Consider the following 17,932-nt stretch of genomic DNA (forward strand, 5'->3'; position numbering starts at 1 on the left):
AAGGCCAGACCTCTTCTGTGTCCGTGGACAGACCTAAAGTTCATCTGCACAATGTCATTCGTAAACTTAGGAAACACTGGTGATGTAATTGAAAAATGTGGAGTTTCTTTTCCTCATTTCACAATCACATCACCTGTGTTGCCTTTGCTTAGGTATCTCATAGTGCAGATGTAGTCCAGCATATGAAACAGTACCCAGAAGTGCAGCACTGCATGCAACAACTTTGACACTTACAAAAGCTTCAGCTTCTGCCTGCCCCCTACACAGTGCAAATTATATACATTTTAAACTGATGGTATCTTGCTGGAGATGAACTGAAACCTATCTTGCAACATGGTGCATCTTTTACACAAAAGTGACCCACAGCGGAGCAAAAGAGGCGCACAGCCATCATAAATCTGACCCTAACATTTTAAATGATTGTTTCAAGATGCCGATAAGGTGTAACCTATCCACAGATTTGTTTCAGGTAAGTCCTACTCAGAGTTGCAGATGAAATTTAGGTTTGTTGAAGAATACAGAGGAGATAATACATGTGCAGGCCTACCAACGAAGTGAGTCATGTCCACTGCACTCTTGAACAAATGTCAGACCTCCTCTGTCTCCAGGAACAGGCCTAAACCTCATCTACACAATGTGATGTGTAATGTTAGAAAACACAGGTAATATAATTGAAAAACGTGCAATTTTTTTTGCTCATTCCACAATCATATCACCTGTGTTTCCTTTGCTTAGGTATCTCATTGTGGAAATGTAGTCTATCATATGAAAGACTACGTAGAATATGAGCACTGTATGCAACAACTTTGACACTTACAGAAGCCTCACCTTCTCCATGCCTCCTACACAGTTCTACGTGTACATCATAAATGCAAACAGTACAGAATTAATTATACATGTTAAATGGTTTATTTTTGCTGTTCTCAGAATGTATCAAATTTCACTAAAAACAGTGACTTGAAGGTATTCATCATATAACAGCGTGGAAAAAAAAACACAATCAAAATGATTATGTTTAAAAAACCCATACAACATAACAAATCAGAATTCAGAACTCCTTAAAGTTAACTTACTTTCCATGACGTCGAAGGATGTCCTATGAACAGCTTACACTCTGTTGTGCTGTTATTACTTTCAGCCCGCCACTTTCTGAAAGAAAACCTCCATCGTTTTGAAAAATATGTTACATACAATAAATGACTTCTCGCTCTCTACCACACGTTTCCACAAGGCCAAATCATGTCAGAGCCATTTATAACTCTTGGAATTCTTGTAAGCCAATCCCGTCATGTTGTATTTCCGCAACTTTCAGAATTAAAATGTTGAAGATCATTTTCACAATCCTGGACTACTAATATCTTACCCTTCTTGCTCACTCATGTTCTACATTTCCTATGATACTGATACTGCTTACTATGAAGCAGACTTACACTACCTCTATGACTACTACAATTATTTAATTCTCTACATCACTTTTAATCACAAAGCAATATAAAACAGTAGACAGCATTGCAGACTTACATTCCCTCTACTCCATGTTTTGATTGGCTGCTTGAATTAGCTTATAAAAAGAAATAGTTTTTCTGAACTCATTCAAAGTGCACTTATTTTTCCATGACGTCCAGTGTTATGGTAAGAAGTTATGTCTCTGTACTACACTTATCCTCAAGGCCAAATCGTGTAGGAGCCATTAGAACTACTTGAAATTCCTCAGAGCACATCCCGAGATTCTTTCCCTAAAATTTTTGTTTTAAAAACACCAGGTAAGAATTTTTAAGGTCATACGGCAATTTTTTTTTGAAAATTAAAACAGAATCGTTGCAGAATGACCAGCCATTTCTAGACTTTAAATAAGCTGTGTAATGTCCTGATGTTATTGAAGGACCGTCATGATATATAATTGCTACAGTTACAAAAGTCCTTCCTGATATTGACAACTGTGAAGCCACAAAATTTTTAATTAAAGTTGTCAATTTTGTTCCATCAGGCCTACATCGTTGGAACATTAAAATGACATACTGGCCATATGTTCGTATAAATAATGTTGACATCATTTCAGATTTACATTGGCTACATTCCATGTTGTGATCAGCTGCTTTTACTAGCTTATTAAAGGAGACTGATTTACTGTCTGGCAAAGTTAAATATATAAATCTTTCTGAGTCTACACTAGTAGTACTTGATACCCTACAGTTCTCGCAGTCATGCTGCCATTGATAAGAAAGCCCAAACAGGTGATCTACATCTACACCTTCAGCATGCAATACATCAACAATATACATTAAAAACTCCTGACAATCTTGCTGAATATTTTGAGAGAATTGTGTTTGGCCTGAACATCTGTCTAACAGATTTCGAATTTCAGACACACTTTCTATTTTTGTTCTATCAGTGCTACATTTCTCTAACACAGAATTTAACAAACTGCATAATCTTTGATCAGAATTGAACACAATCTCTTCTTTTACATTTTCTAGAGAAAACAAAACATTAACCACTACATTAGCATAGCAGTTGACACCAGAAGTGTTTTCAAATTGAAAACCAACAACATCTTCAACAGAATCCTTTTTGTTTCTGCTTATAATTTCAGGTTCATCGACTTTTCGTCTTTTTGCTACAACCTCCCCAGTATTGGTCACATTTCTTCGTTTCCTGCCTACCACACGTTTCTCAAACAAAGGATATTGAGGCAAATGTGGCGCATACTCTCTTCTCAACCTATTGTATTCCTTAACACAATCTAGATCCGCACAAATGTTTGTGACATCACACTCAATCAAGTACAATCCCGATAAAGTTCTAACTCTTGACAATGCCACATATGCCATACCCTCCTTGAACACAGAACTGCCAATATTCACCAATGCACTGTCTACACTTAAACCTTGCGATTTATGGATTGTCACCGCATATGCCAAGCAAACAGGAAACTGCTTACGGCGAACATATAAGTCTTTTACAAGCAAAAATCTAGCAGAACAACGACCAATTAGCTGTACTTCCTCAATGCCATCAAATTTAATTTTTAAAAATTCAATTCCATCTCTATTTCTGTATTTCACAAAATCAACAACATTACCCATTGATCCATTTACCAGACCTCTTTCAACATGTAAATTCCTTCTTAAAATTATACGGCAGTTCAAGCACACATTCAGACTCTTTTCAAAACCTGCAGTTTTAGATATAGTCTTCTCTAATGAATCCAATTTTGATTTCAAATTCTCAGACAAAATAATTGTTGATCCCATATGCTCTACTCTGTCAATAGCTTCCAGTTTCACAATCTCTTGCTTTTCTAAATTCAACATTTTGTTGTTGAAGATGGCACATTCTGCAAGAGTTGGCATCAAACATATTCCAGATTTCTTCTCAGTAATTTTCTGAAAAATATTCTCAGGCACAACATCTTGTTCTGGATATAAATTTGACAGTAATCGTGCATGTAAAGCTTCTTTCCCATGCTCGGTCACTTTTCCTATTCTAACATCTTGTAGAATATTCTTGTAAACTTCATCCTTCGCCTGACGCATATTTTCATGCAGTTCAGCATAATTGAAGTTTAACCATATATTGACGTTGCCAATGCTCCCTAGGCACTTCCTGGTATCTTCATGCGTGAGCATTTTGAACACAGGTTGCCCTTTCACTGGTGTCAGCTGCAGAAGATCTCCGAAAACAATGATGTGTTTGCCACCAAATAACACATCATACTCTGTTTTGAGAACTTCTTGCATTCTCAAATGCACAAAGGCAAGCATGACATTGGAAACCATGCTTACTTCGTCAATGATAAGAAGTTTCATTTTCCTCAAGATTCTTGAAACTTCACAACAAGCATCTCCAGATAGCTTGTGATATTGTAATTTGTTGTCATGCTCCACTGGCAGCATCAGTAAACGATGTAAAGTAATCCCTTTAATGTTATGTGCTGCCAGTCCAGTTGGAGCGGTGACAACACAAGACAGCGATGACTCAGTCCTTTCCTGTAAATAACATGAAATTGCTTTAATAAGGAAACTTTTTCCAGTTCCCGCTTCTCCACTCACGTAGAGTCGGACAGGCTTCAACAACGTACATGAGCACTCTTTCTTCTCATGACTTAATCCATGATCAATTTGCATGGTAACTTCGTCATATATTTTCCTCTGCTCAACGTTGAGTTGTCTTTCCAACTCTTCTAAGTTAACCGCATCCTCCTGAGCATGTGCCATGGCTCTTTCCACTTCATTCATAGCAGTGGCAGCTTCATTTTCGATAACAGGTCCTCCTAGTGGATCCTGACTCAATGAAGCAGAACTCTGACTGTCCTGAGAACTGTCTCTGGCAATCTCGGCTGCAATCGTTGCTTCCTGCTCGATTTCCACATTCAACATTTCTACATATTTGGGAAAAGCAGGACATTCTATGGTCTCCTTGGCGGCAGTGAAAGAGTCTTCGTAACAGAGGAAATTTCCAAGCAGTTCCTCTTCTGCACGCCAAGGCTTGAAAAGTTGCAAAAGTGCTAAATAGAAAAACTCCTTTTTTTCAGGAGATTCGCCACTCAATTTTCGATGGTTTACCAAGTGGCATTTTCTTTTCTTGACCAGACATCCCTCACTTCCAATTACAGCATACACTCCTTTCTCAGTATCTTCTTTGATGTTCCTCTTGAATATGTAATTTTGAAGAACCTCATACAGACAAACATTCTCGAGGTGACTGCTTCGATTTGGATAATATATATCCAACATGTTGCTCTTCAAAATGTCGGTACTGTTTGGCTCCTTTTCCGCCAAATACTCAATTTCCCACACAGGTTTCAGAACTCGATTACGCGTTGCAGCAAGACCAAGACTCGCCCAAACGATACTCCTAGATTTGGCATAGAAACTTCCTGAAGACAACCGGTCAGAACATTCGTAAGCTCCGATTTCTCGATGCGACAACATCTTCAGACTGAAACTGTACAACTTCTTACTGAGGCTCTTTTCATGGGAAATGTCCTCCCACATATCCTTCAATTCTGTCTTCTCTTTTTTGGTGATGTAAGATGTCACATACCGAGCCACAGCCATACAGTTATCAGCCACAAACTGTATATCCATGTTAGCATTCCACATGGACAAAATCACCGGGTTGTAGTCGTTGATGTACTTGGACTCTTCGTTCCTCTTCAAATTGTATGTGTTTTTAGGTGATTTCTTCATCACATTATGTCGCAGCGAAGACATCAAACTGTTTACTCTTCCTTTAGAAATCACCGGTCGTGGAAAGCCGAAACGACATTTGGTGTAGAACTTGTCCTTGTTTCGGAATTTACGACGACAGTACTTTCCACAACGATGGCTTTGGAAACGTAGAACTTTTTCTCTTAGGCTTTTCTTCTCCTTTGCGTTTGGAACAGCACACGTAGAATACTGTTGTATGAAACTCATCACTGAGTCTTCTGGATCTGTTCCAAATTTAGGTGCATCCTTGATCCACAACAGCATATGTATGTGAGGAGCACCTCTTGCTTGGTACTCCTTTCTCCAGAAGAAATCCAACACCTCTCCAAGAGGTGGATTCTTCTTATTCATGATGAAAGACATCATAGCTTCAAATCTATGATTGAAGTACCGGCATACATTGACTGGATCCAAAGAGCACAGTTCTCCGGGTGTCTTGAATTCGATGTTTTCGATGTTTCCATTTGCCTCTCGTAGAAATTCAAGTAAGTCTTCCCAGCCATACTCGGCACAGCTCAGAGTGAGGAACCATGTGGGAGTTCCTAAGTTCCTCAGCATACATTTTAAATCACCATGACGACGGTACCAGTACTCATTAGTACCACGCTGACACGCCATGAGATTAATCAGGTGAGAATCCAAAATACTGTCTTGGACATTGACTTTATCCATAAAGTCACTTGCCGAGATGTTTTGCATGTGTATACCACTTTTCAAGATGTGGTTCACTGCATATGACAGTCCAGACAGATCGCTTTCAAACAGGAGATGAAACAAATAGGGAATACATTGTCGAAACCTAGCATCTCCTGCATACAATCGCAAAGTCCGGTATTCAGAAGCAGGAATTTGATGAGGTCGCTCATCATATCTTCCTCCCTGACCTGTTGGAAAAAGCTGTGGGAAACACCGAGCTTCCAAACTTTCCTCCCAAACACTAATGGGACTCCCTTTGGCTTGTTTCATTTGAAACAACTCAATAGCATTCCCCATGACTTCCTTGGAATGCAAAGGATGAACACTATAATGTTCATATATTTCTTCACTAGTAGAGGGTTCTACTTTCTCAATTTGACCAGCACACAAATCGCTATCCTCTTCCTCACTTACTTCCTCTTCTGCAACATATATATTCTTATAGTACTTATTATTTTTTTTCAAGTACAATGTTGCCTTTTTGACTTTCCTAACATTCACTAAATCTTGCCATATTTTCTTATTCTTTGTCGGAACCCCATTAACTAAGATAACCAGAGGGTCCTCTTCCACTTTTTCTACTCCAATTGTGTTAATGTTTTTCTTCAAATCTAGAGGCAAATAAACAACTCTTCCCTTTAATCCTCTCTGTAAATCTGATGGAGGCAATTTCCCTGTCTTTGGCTCCATTCTTACAATAGCCTGAAAGGGATGGATGCTTTGAATCAAAATAGATTCATAAGTATTTAAATCCTTCAATTCAGAAGGAATCTCAACCAATTCCAGATTATTATGAACTGCTCTAGCAGGCATCTGGTTTTGATTTAATTTGCTACAACAATAAGTACACACACGTTGATCCGATCCCAAATCAAAACAATTTTCTACCATCAAATATGTTGTGAAATCCTTCCATTCACTATTATTTTCCCTTTCACTTTTTGCATATAAATCCACTAACTTAGTCTGATTCTTATAATAAGTGCGTCGACAACACACACAAGTGAAATTAGGCCTCTCACTTGATTTCACCTGAAACGTCGCAATTTCCCTCTGAAAATTATCTGTACTGGAAACCTGTACACTATCTTCCACATTACCCTCTTCTTCTTGGTCAATTTCAACATTCTCCTCTTTACTTCCAAAGTAACAAAACTCAATTTCTGCACAAATATTCTTCACATCTTTTTCAGAACCATGCAAAAGAGCAGCGCATAATTGTTTAAGCATAATTGCTGGACTCTTAGCATAATACAACATTCTAACTAATTTCCTCACTTTATTATGATGCACTGCTAGCATCCTGAAATGATGAAAAACACTCTGGCATACTCTCCTGGAAAGACAAGCCAGTGAATGACCATGCAAACCTGTCACTTCTCTCACTCTGCAAGGATCTAATTCTTGCAACAACTTCATTTTCTGCTCCAAACTTTTCTTATTAAATGTCCGTACAAACTCACAAAGCAAATTGATGGAATCCTGTCGCACACTGCAAATACTACTACACTTCCAGGTGTACACAGGACCCTTAGGACGTCTTCCTAAAACCTCATTACCTAACACCTCTTCTGTCTCTGTTGTCACAAGTTTTTCTTTTTCAACTGGACAACCATCTTTCACTTCATAAGCTCGACCACTGGTGTCAACTGCATGCACCAAATCATTATCCTGGAAATAACTCTCCTCATTAAAAAATGCCTCACAACTTGAACTATGCATCCATTCTCCGGAAAAAACTTCACAAAAATGACTACGATTAACTATTCTCTTCCATCTACTATTTCTTTTGAAATCATAAATTGCCTTGTTTAGCTTCCTAATTCTATTGATTATCAAAATAAATAACTTACGTTTAATTTCAAATGCCTGATCAATAACTTTCTCAACTTTTTTTTTCTCTTATAAAAAAACACTTTCTGTTGACCTTTCTTAATATTTTTTAACAAATTGCCACTTATCCTGTTGCGGAACATTCGTTTACGAATGTCCCTAAACTGTTGTTTCCTTCTACTATCATGCACAGAGTTATCTCTTGCTCTAGCAGTAACATTTTTGATTGGCCTTTCCTTTCCGTTTAAAATGCTTCTCTTTTTCTGGACTGAAACATTTTCTGTAGTAATATTTTTTTTACTACAAATATTTCTTATAAATGTTTTTGTGCTCTGACCCGGTGCTTTCTTGGTGACTTGACAAGTTTTTTTGTTAGAGGACTGCTGCATTATATCATGTACCTGCTGTCTTTGACGTTTTGCAGCCTTTCTAAGTCTTTCTTTAGTTGGCATGCTGAAATCTTGAAATGATCTGCAGTTGAATCTGTGGTAAAATATAATAAAAAATGTTATTAACCACTATTACCAAACAGTAAATCAATAACAGTCATCAAAAACTTAACACACTACTTGACATTTTTAGTGCTTGGCAAATTTAGAATACAGAAATAGCAGAAAAGAAATGGAATTCATATTCATTTTACCTGTGCTGTTTTATATGTGAATCTGATCTAATTTTATGAGCATATTTTAATATTTTATTGAAGACACTACACATAACCTGTTTTTGAAGGTGTCTTTATTTTTAAATGAAACGGTTTACATTTTTACTTTTCATTTATTATAAATTTTTAAAAATAAATGTTTATAGTTCCATAGGCTCAAGCACGTCAGCTTCCCACCCTATGTCATACAATTCTGACAAATCTGCATCCTCATCATGTTCTTCTTCATCCTCAGGATTTAAATCAACCAAGGGATCTACTTCCACTGATGTTTCAATTACGAGTTCAATTATGAGGTCGAGATCAACTGATTGCTGATTGTCGCTCATGTTGATGTTGTCGTTATCTTTAAAGAAAGAGAACAACAATGAGATGTTGCAGAGTAAGGCACAAATCTCAGAGACTATAATAGTAAAATTGTTTAACAAGAGTAACATTTTGCAGCTATTATTTAGCCATGACCAGCGATGCTGAGGAGGTAAGGCCTATGTCCAAGTTTTCAGTGAACAGGACTCATCTCTTCTTAACCTTGGATAAGCCTCACCAACTCTGTGTCCCCTGCTCATACTTAAATGTAAAGTGGCAAATTTATGTTAACTGACACATTCCCAGGGATGCACCAGTTAATGTGCACCGCTACTCTGCCACCCATGGTGTGCCGCATTTACAATGTGGAGCACCATTAAGTGAAAACAGCACAGATGCGTCACGCACCTGTGCCGCAAAAGCAGCACATTGCAGGAATAACGTCGTAAGCGCAACATGTCTACTGCAATGCACAGGAGCAAGCCACACATTGCATGGTGCATCACTCCTTATGCTTGTTTCAAACAGGCGTAATGATTTGATTCAGCAATGCTATAAAGCTGAGTCAGTGAAATCTTCTAAATTTCACTGTGTTAGTTTTACAGGGCTTTCTTGCAAATTAATGCATACCTTGCAACAAAACACCTATATGAAAACTGACGCAGGTTTCATGTGGCACAGGACTTTACAGCATGACACATCTGCCTAGATGCATCAATTTTTAAATATGTCGCCACATAGCAAATCTTTTGCACCGCCGCTGCGTCACAAAAGTGACGCACAGCGGCAAAAAAGAGGCACACGGCTATCATAAATCTGTCCCTAACATGTTAAATGATTGATTCAGGATGACGATAAGGTGTGGCCTATCCAGAGGTTTGTTTAAGGTGAGGCCTACTCAGGGTTGCAGATTAAATGGAGATGGGGCACCCCTGAGCCTTGCTGGAGCTGCATGGCACTTGCGATGCAGCTCCAGCAATGCGCCACCTTTACGGCACAGATGCGTCACGCATATGTGCTGTTTTTGCCCCATGGTGCGCCGCATTGTAAATGCAGCGCACCATGGGTGGCGGAACAGCGGCGCAGGATGACTGGCACATCCCTGGGGATGCACCAGTCATCATAAATCTATCCCTAAGCTTCTTATCTTGTTGGAGATGAAGTGAGGCCTGTCTTGCAACATGGTGCATCTTTTGCATCACTGCTGCATCGGTTTCATGTGGCACGTTTTTTTTTACAGCATGACACATCTGCCTAGATGCATCAATTTGTAATTTTGTCGCCACATAGCAAATCTTTTGCACCGCCACTGCGTCACAAAAGTGACGCACAGTGGCGCAAAAGAGGCATACACCTATCATAAATCTGTCCCTAGCATTTTAAATGATTAATTCAGGATGACGATAAGGTGTGGCCTATCCAGAGGTTTGTTTAAGGTGAGGCCTACCTACATTCATGGGGAAATGAATTAAAATGTCCTTAAGACACATGAAAGCGTTTTTTTAAAGCCTTTGCAGCATTTTTGGGTCACTTTTAACATGGCTATGTAACTTAAACAAACCAAAATCTAAATTTGCCAAGCACAGGTGGGAGCATATTTACAAGGAATTTGCACCACGGGGAAAGGTCTTACATTAAAATGGAAAAATGACATCAGAGACACTCAAATGCCTTATAAAGAAGCATACACCATTATGTCCTTGTCATAAATGTTAAAAGCATTCCTTTTCCTCAAAAACGATTTTCAAGTCTTAATTTGAAAACACTGCACATGGGGAAATGACTTAAAATGTCCTTAAGACACATGAAAGCGTTTTTTGATTGCCTTTGCAGCATTTTTGGGTCACTTTTAACATGGCTATGTAACTCAAAATATCAAAATGTAAATTTGCCAAGCACAGGTGGGAGCATATTTACAAGGAATTTGCACCACGGGGAAAGGTCTTACATTAAAATGGAAAAACAACATCAGAGACACTCAAATGCCTTATAAAGAAGCATACACCATTATGTCCTTGTCATAAATGTTAAAAGCATTCCTTTTCCTCAAAAACGATTCTCAAGTCTTAATTTGAAAACACTGCACATGGGGAAATGACTTAAAATGTCCTTAAGACACATGAAAGCGTTTTTTGATTGCCTTTGCAGCATTTTTGGGTCACTTTTAACATGGCTATGTAACTCAAACTATCAAAATGTAAATTTGCCAAGCACAGGTGGGAGCATATTTACAAGGAATTTGCACCACGGGGAAAGGTCTTACATTAAAATGGAAAAACAACATCAGAGACACTCAAATGCCTTATAAAGAAGCATACACCATTATGTCCTTGTCATAAATGTTAAAAGCATTCCTTTTCCTCAAAAACGATTTTCAAGTCTTAATTTGAAAACACTGCACATGGGGAAATGACTTAAAATGTCCTTAAGACACATGGAAGCGTTTTTTGATTGCCTTTGCAGCATTTTAGGGTCACTTTTAACATGGCTATGTAACTCAAACTATCAAAATGTAAATTTGCCAAGCACAGGTGGGAGCATATTTACAAGGAATTTGCACCACGGGGAAAGGTCTTACATTAAAATGGGAAAAATAACATCAGAGACACTCCAATGCCTTATAAAGAAGCAGACACCATTATGTCCTTGTCATAAATGTTAAAAGCATTCCTTTACCTCAAAAATGATTTTCAAGTCATAATTTGAAAACACTGCACATGGGGAAATGACTGAAAATGTCCTTAAGACACATGGAAGCGTTTTTTGATTGCCTTTGCAGCATTTTAGGGTCACTTTTAACATGGCTATGTAACTCAAACATTCAAAATCTAAATTTGCCAAGCACAGGTGGGAGCATATTTACAAGGAATTTGCACCACGGGGAAAGGTCTTACATTAAAATGGGAAAAATAACATCAGAGACACTCCAATGCCTTATAAAGAAGCACACACCATTATGTCCTTGTCATAAATGTTAAAAGCATTCCTTTTCCTCAAAAACGATTTTCAAGTCATAATTTGAAAACACTGCACAGCTCCTATGCACAAAAACACCCTGTCAGTACTAATACTTCACATTTTCTCCAATTACAATTTCTCAAAGAAACAAAATCTATTTGTAAAACACTTGAGGCAAAGCAACATTTTAAAAACACAACTTTCTTCATAATTTTCTCCTTAAAGCACACTATTCTCTATCTAAATTAAATAAATCTTTTCTCACCTTAGCAAATACTTTATGAGTTTCAAAACAGTCTCAGAAACACACCACTTTGTCTTTAGCAGAGCAAAAGGTATGCACTCCAGAGTCTGCAGCTATCAAAAGCACAGAAATGCTGTAATTCTTCACACATATCTCTCATGTCACCCAATCAAAACTCTTCCCTCACTTTTTTCAAATCAAAACCCTTCCCCCCTCTGCCCTCTCTGCCTTTTTTGCATAGCAACCACCTCTTGGAAGACCTCTGGTGTTTGCAAGTTCACACAACAATGTTTCAATTGAACTCTGAACTCTCAGTGCACCTGCATATCCAGTGCAATCTTTCATTTAATGATTTTTTCTTGACCATTCAAAATACATCTTTCAAAGAACTCATCCACGCACCCTAACTTTCTGTTTTCAGCAATCAAAATCCACCAATCACTGTTACTGCTTCATTAACACAGAAACTCCACAGTTTTTTTCATTTTAAACTCTTATTTTTTCAACTGCCATTTCATTGCCACACTTCATCTGACTGCAGCAGAACCTTCTCTCACCATGTTTTCTGTCTGGATTGTTGGACATAGTTACATCTACTGGGCTCAGAGGTATGCTGATAACAGAAATTTACCTAACCTCAATTTACAAGATGTGGAAATTAAGTGGTTTGGCCACAGAGGATTAAAATGTCACCAATTGATACCATTGGTGAAAACCTTTATGCATTTGCAAAAACCTGACCTGTTAATTGTGCACTGTGGAGGTAATGACTTGGGCACTTTGACTGGGGTAGGTCTGGAAATGCTTTTAAAGGACACCTTTGAGCAATTGATGGCACTTTTTCCTCAGACTGCCTTGGTATATTCAAATATATGCCAAAGACAGAAATGGAGGTGGTCGAACCAATTTTGTCCACAAATTGAGAAGTCGAGGAAGCATGTAAACAAATCTGTTTCAGCTTACATGAGAGACCATGGAATGGGCTCCGTGTACAACAATAACTTGCGTTACTACATGCAAGATATCTACAGAGGAGATGGAGTTCACTTCTCAGATGAGGGCAACAGAATTTTCATTCTGAATTTAAGACTGTGCATTGGTACCTACTTATAAGTACCTAAATGTACCATAAACCCAAAAGCTCTTCTCAGAGCTACCCTACATCTGATCACTCACAATTATTATTTTACTCTAACTTTTTTCACTAATTTTCAACAAAATACGCTCCCTGGGGCGCTACCCGGTACGCGAACCGGAAGCTAACCTCGCGAAATTTTTAATTTTTTTTTTTTTTTTCGCACATATGGGCCTCCTCAGCCACCCTCAGAAAACCTAGGGGGTTAAGATAAGTCTACCGTGCCCCCTTCTACCCATTCTGAACATTAGTTGCCCTCCATCTTGTATCTTAATTCGACCGAAACACAAAATGGTGGACTCCCGTAACGATTCAGGTTCGCGTACCGGGGCGCTCGCCAGTTCGCGTACCGGGGCGCTCCCCGGGAAGCGCTCCATCAAAAAAGGTGGGAAAGTAATTTACAGAAAAATGACTGGAGACACTTTCACCAAATATAGATTAGCTCATACTACATACCAATCCCTATCATTTTCACAAATTTGATTGAAATTCCATTTAGCCATTTAGCCTGTAGACCTCTCTAAATACCGTGAGGTAAATTACTTCACAAAACACATCTGAAGTGTTGGAATTGACAACCAATGAAAATGTTACTTTCATTTTCTACTTTTTTTACCTGACATTTGATTGGTTATATACCTGAATATATATAAAGGAAGAGAAGGAAACACAGCCATTTTGACTACTACTTCCTGGTGTACATTTCAATTGGATTTTCACTAATCACTTCAACTTCTTTGTAAAGGTAAGTTGTTATTTTAAAAACTGAAGTATATTGTGCACTATCAGTTAATATGGTAAACTTTTTCTGATAGTTATATACTATCCCTCTGTAGTAGTTATAGATTTAGATAGACTTCTCTGTTATAGTTATGGATGGAGTTAGGTTTCTCTTGTATAATTATGAATTTACTTACGTTAAATCACATACACTTTTTAATATTCCTACTTCCACTCTGATACTATACACTGCCCAAAGATAAATTCACTGATAAAAACTGCCTATCTAAAATTTATCCCAACAGTGCCCTATCTCTACTAATATATATTTTTTTTATCCAAATTTCAGGCAACATGGAAGGCGAACAGAAAGTTTCATTTCAAATTGTCCTGCAAGAGAGCAGCCAAGAATTAATTGATCCAAATTATATAGAATTTATGGATGAAACTTGGGACCAAGAACTACTGCAATGTGTGCAAGCAGTAGATGACCTCCTTCAAAATGAGGACATTTTACACACTCAGAGATTACAAGCTATGTTCAATGAAAATGACGACATTTCAGACAGTGAAATGTTAGAAATGTTATTACATTTTGAAACACAATCACAATAATAAATAATTGCTTAAAAAATAAAGAAATTAAAAAATAATCAACAAAACCAACAATCAATTAACATACAGTATTTTAAAAGTCTATCATTCTTTTTTCCTTATAGTACGCTCCCCAGAACGCTTCCCGGTTCGCGTTAATATATATATTACCTACTGGCGGTCGCCAGTAGGTATATATAGTTAGGATTTTTTCCCTATGGGTTTTTTGAAAATTCTATGTCTAATAACTTTGGCGTTTGTGGACGGAATTGGCTGAAATTTTCAGGAAAATGGCACATTTTGTTTCTGAGCAGCCCCTGAAAATTTGGGGGGGTTTCGTCAAGGGGGGGCCGAGAAAAAAGGGGGGTCCCAAAACGTGTTTTTAACATTGATTTTTCCATAGGGCGGTTAGCCTCACTTTTAGCCCGAACGGCTGAATAGATTTGCACGAAACTTGGCAAAATTGTAGGGACTGGTAGCCCGATGTGCCTTTTGTAGGTCTCAATATATGTGCTCCAGTGGATTTTGAGAAATTAACGTTTAAAAAAAGATATATATCTGTAACAGCGGACCGGGCAGCGGCGCGGGACGCGTACTTTTCGCGCAACGGAGCTTTGTGAAGCGAAGCTGATTGGTTCTCTGGCGTCTGTCAACATTCCAAAAAGTCCGTAGCGGCCGCCATCTTGTCTCTCGGTAGGATCGAGAGACAAGAGGAGGCCAAAACAAAGGGGCAAATAACCATAAGGGGGCATAGTAGATCCTCCCTGACCCCCTAGGTTTAATGTGGAGGCTTTAAAAGGGCCCCGCGGGGCAAAAAAAAAAATTTTTTTTTTGTTTTTTTGCGTGGGTAGCGCCCGGTCCGGGAACCGGGAAGCTTTCTGGGCAGCGTACTGCAATGAAAAATGAATGATAGACTTTTCAAATACTGTATGTTAATTGATTGTTGGTTTTGTTGATTATTTTTTTTTTATTTTTTTTTTTAAGGATTGTTTATTGTGTTTCATAATTTATTAAACTTTCTAACGCGGCGCGTCATATGACGCATTACGCGACAACGCAGGTCCAGAATATAGTCAAAATGTCTCCACCAACCAGCGGACGGCACACAACCCCTTTCAGCAGGCTAAATAGTTCTGTTAAATGACAACAGAAGGGACAGGCAACAAGAACCATCAGTCAAAGAGGGGAGGGCAAGTTCTTCTCTACCGGGTCACGTTGGAGCGCTACCGGAACTGATCGAATTGGTAGTCTACAGTGTTTCTGGATGTTTCAGACTGAAGCTGGCGTTAGCATGAGAGCACCACCATTTCGTAGCTCCGTCGTGGCCATTCCACGAGCAATCATGCTAGGCGCTCCCCACCAGAAGCCTGCGGGAGTCGGGGGCCCCCAAGACTTTTGTAGAATCTTCAAGGATGAGGGGACGCTTTCGAGAATGGAGCCCAAGCTCTAGCAGACAAGCGTCCGAGTTCCAAGGTGTCGCAGGCCCATTTTAGTGGACCACGCCCAAATCTGAAGAGATGGCCGCCATTTTGAGAGTCCTGTGGCAGCCGCCTATCGCTGCACCGCAAGAGCGGGAGCAACTCAAGTACATGGTGAGCGAGACGCTGTAGTCGAAAGAGCGGGCGGTAAACAGCTGAATAGCGGAAGAGGCACAGTGTAGCAAAAGCGGGATGAATGGCAAATGAAACGGAAAAGGGGTGCCCCACTACAGCGTGTCTTTAGGTGAAACGGATTGTGGGACAAGGTGAAGAATGGAAGAGTCACCAAAAGGAAAAAAGTTCCGCTTGACCCCGGGAGCCGGCCACCTATGTCGGGGGCGATCTCAGGCCACACCAGGGCAACACGACTTGGGGAGGGGGCCGGAGCCAAGCGCCCCCTCCGAGTCCGCGACATGACACCGTCCCTCGGGGGCCTCCGTCAAGCGGTTCAGGGTGACACCGCATCACAACAGCCCCCACTTACTTTAAGAATAGTGAAGATAAAGCAATTGCAAATAGGCTTCAGACAATGTTACAAGCACTCCTCAAAACTTTGAACTTTTCAGAGTGCATGAACTGGGACAGCGAGGGGTGATTTGGTTTCTCGGACTGTTTTTCTGGTCTCTCACCACTGGCATACTTTAACGTTTTCTTGTTTCTAGGACATTAATAGGTTTTATCATTACGTTATGTTATCGTTTCTTTGTTTGTTGTTTAATAAAAGTTCATGTTCATCAGTGGCCTACTGATTTTCGTTTTCCTATTTTTTTCTTTCAAGGTTGTTTCATGGTAAAGTTTCTGTTAACAGGATACAGTGATCACTTCGTTATTATTGCATATGTCCTTTTCACTAGGGGTGCTCTCTGGTCGGGCCAGATGACGTATCTCTAGTAAATGGTCCGGGTGAAAAAGGTGCATCAATCAGTGGGGAGTAGATAGGCATGACAGATTACAACGGGGGTGAAAGGTCCGCATTACGTACCCTTTCACTACTTGCAAAGATTTTCCTACGTTTATTTGCAAACAGGGAATACCTCCAAAAAGAACTAATTCCCAAACAGTCAATGTTCGGACAATCAATCAATCAATGAGGAATGAAATAGGTACGACGTGTTAAAGGCTTGCGTTACCTACCCTTCACTATCTGCAAAGGGAGAGAGAATATTCCTATTCTTCCTCGTTTGCAGGTAGAGAAGATCCTTAAGAGAATTAACTTCGAACAATTCAATGCTCGATTGAAACAATCAACAAGGGGTACTGTGAACACAAATGAACGCCGCTTATGTACATACGCATTGCTATTTTCAACAGTTTGTTCCTAATGTTTCTATTTTAGCGAGGTCAAAAAGAGATCCCATTAGTGGCCTACTGATTTTGCTCGATTCCTTTTGTTTTTTTACACGATTTTTCGCTATCTGCAAAGACTAAACAGAGTATTGCGACTCTGTGCTTGTTTGTAAATAGAGAATGAACCAAAGAGAACAATCAATCAAATGGAGAGAGAAGCAGGCACGACGTATTACAAAGGGGGCAAAGGGCTGCGTTAACTACCCTTCACTATCTGCAAAGAGAGAGTACTCCTAATAGAAATGAGGGGTGGGGGGCAGTATTCAAAGCAGATCAGTGTGCATAAACACGAAAATGTTTTTACTTACCACGTACTTGACATTCGACAGCTTATGATATTTGCTATTAAAAAACCATTGAAATTCACTGAAAAAACCATAGGTTATAGACCATATATAGTTGGAATTAGCATTTACAAAACCTTGAAAATTCACTGAAAAAACCATAGGTTATACACCATATATAGTTAGGAATTAGCATTTAAAAAACCTTATTTTACTCACACAAAACCATTGAAATTCCATATATAGTTAGTTGCACTAACTATATATCGCGCACCCGCAATCCACTGCTGATCATGTCACATATTACATCATTCATGACATGGTCAGTGACATCACTGATGACATCACTGATGACATCTCAAATGACATCACTGATGACATCACTGATGACATCTCATTTGACATCATTCTTGTGCTAATACGATAAACCTCTTCAGACTCTAATATAACCTTAGATACA

This window comes from Lissotriton helveticus, chromosome 6 (genome assembly GCF_964261635.1).
Source record: "Lissotriton helveticus chromosome 6, aLisHel1.1, whole genome shotgun sequence".
Classification (NCBI taxonomy): domain Eukaryota; kingdom Metazoa; phylum Chordata; class Amphibia; order Caudata; family Salamandridae; genus Lissotriton; species Lissotriton helveticus.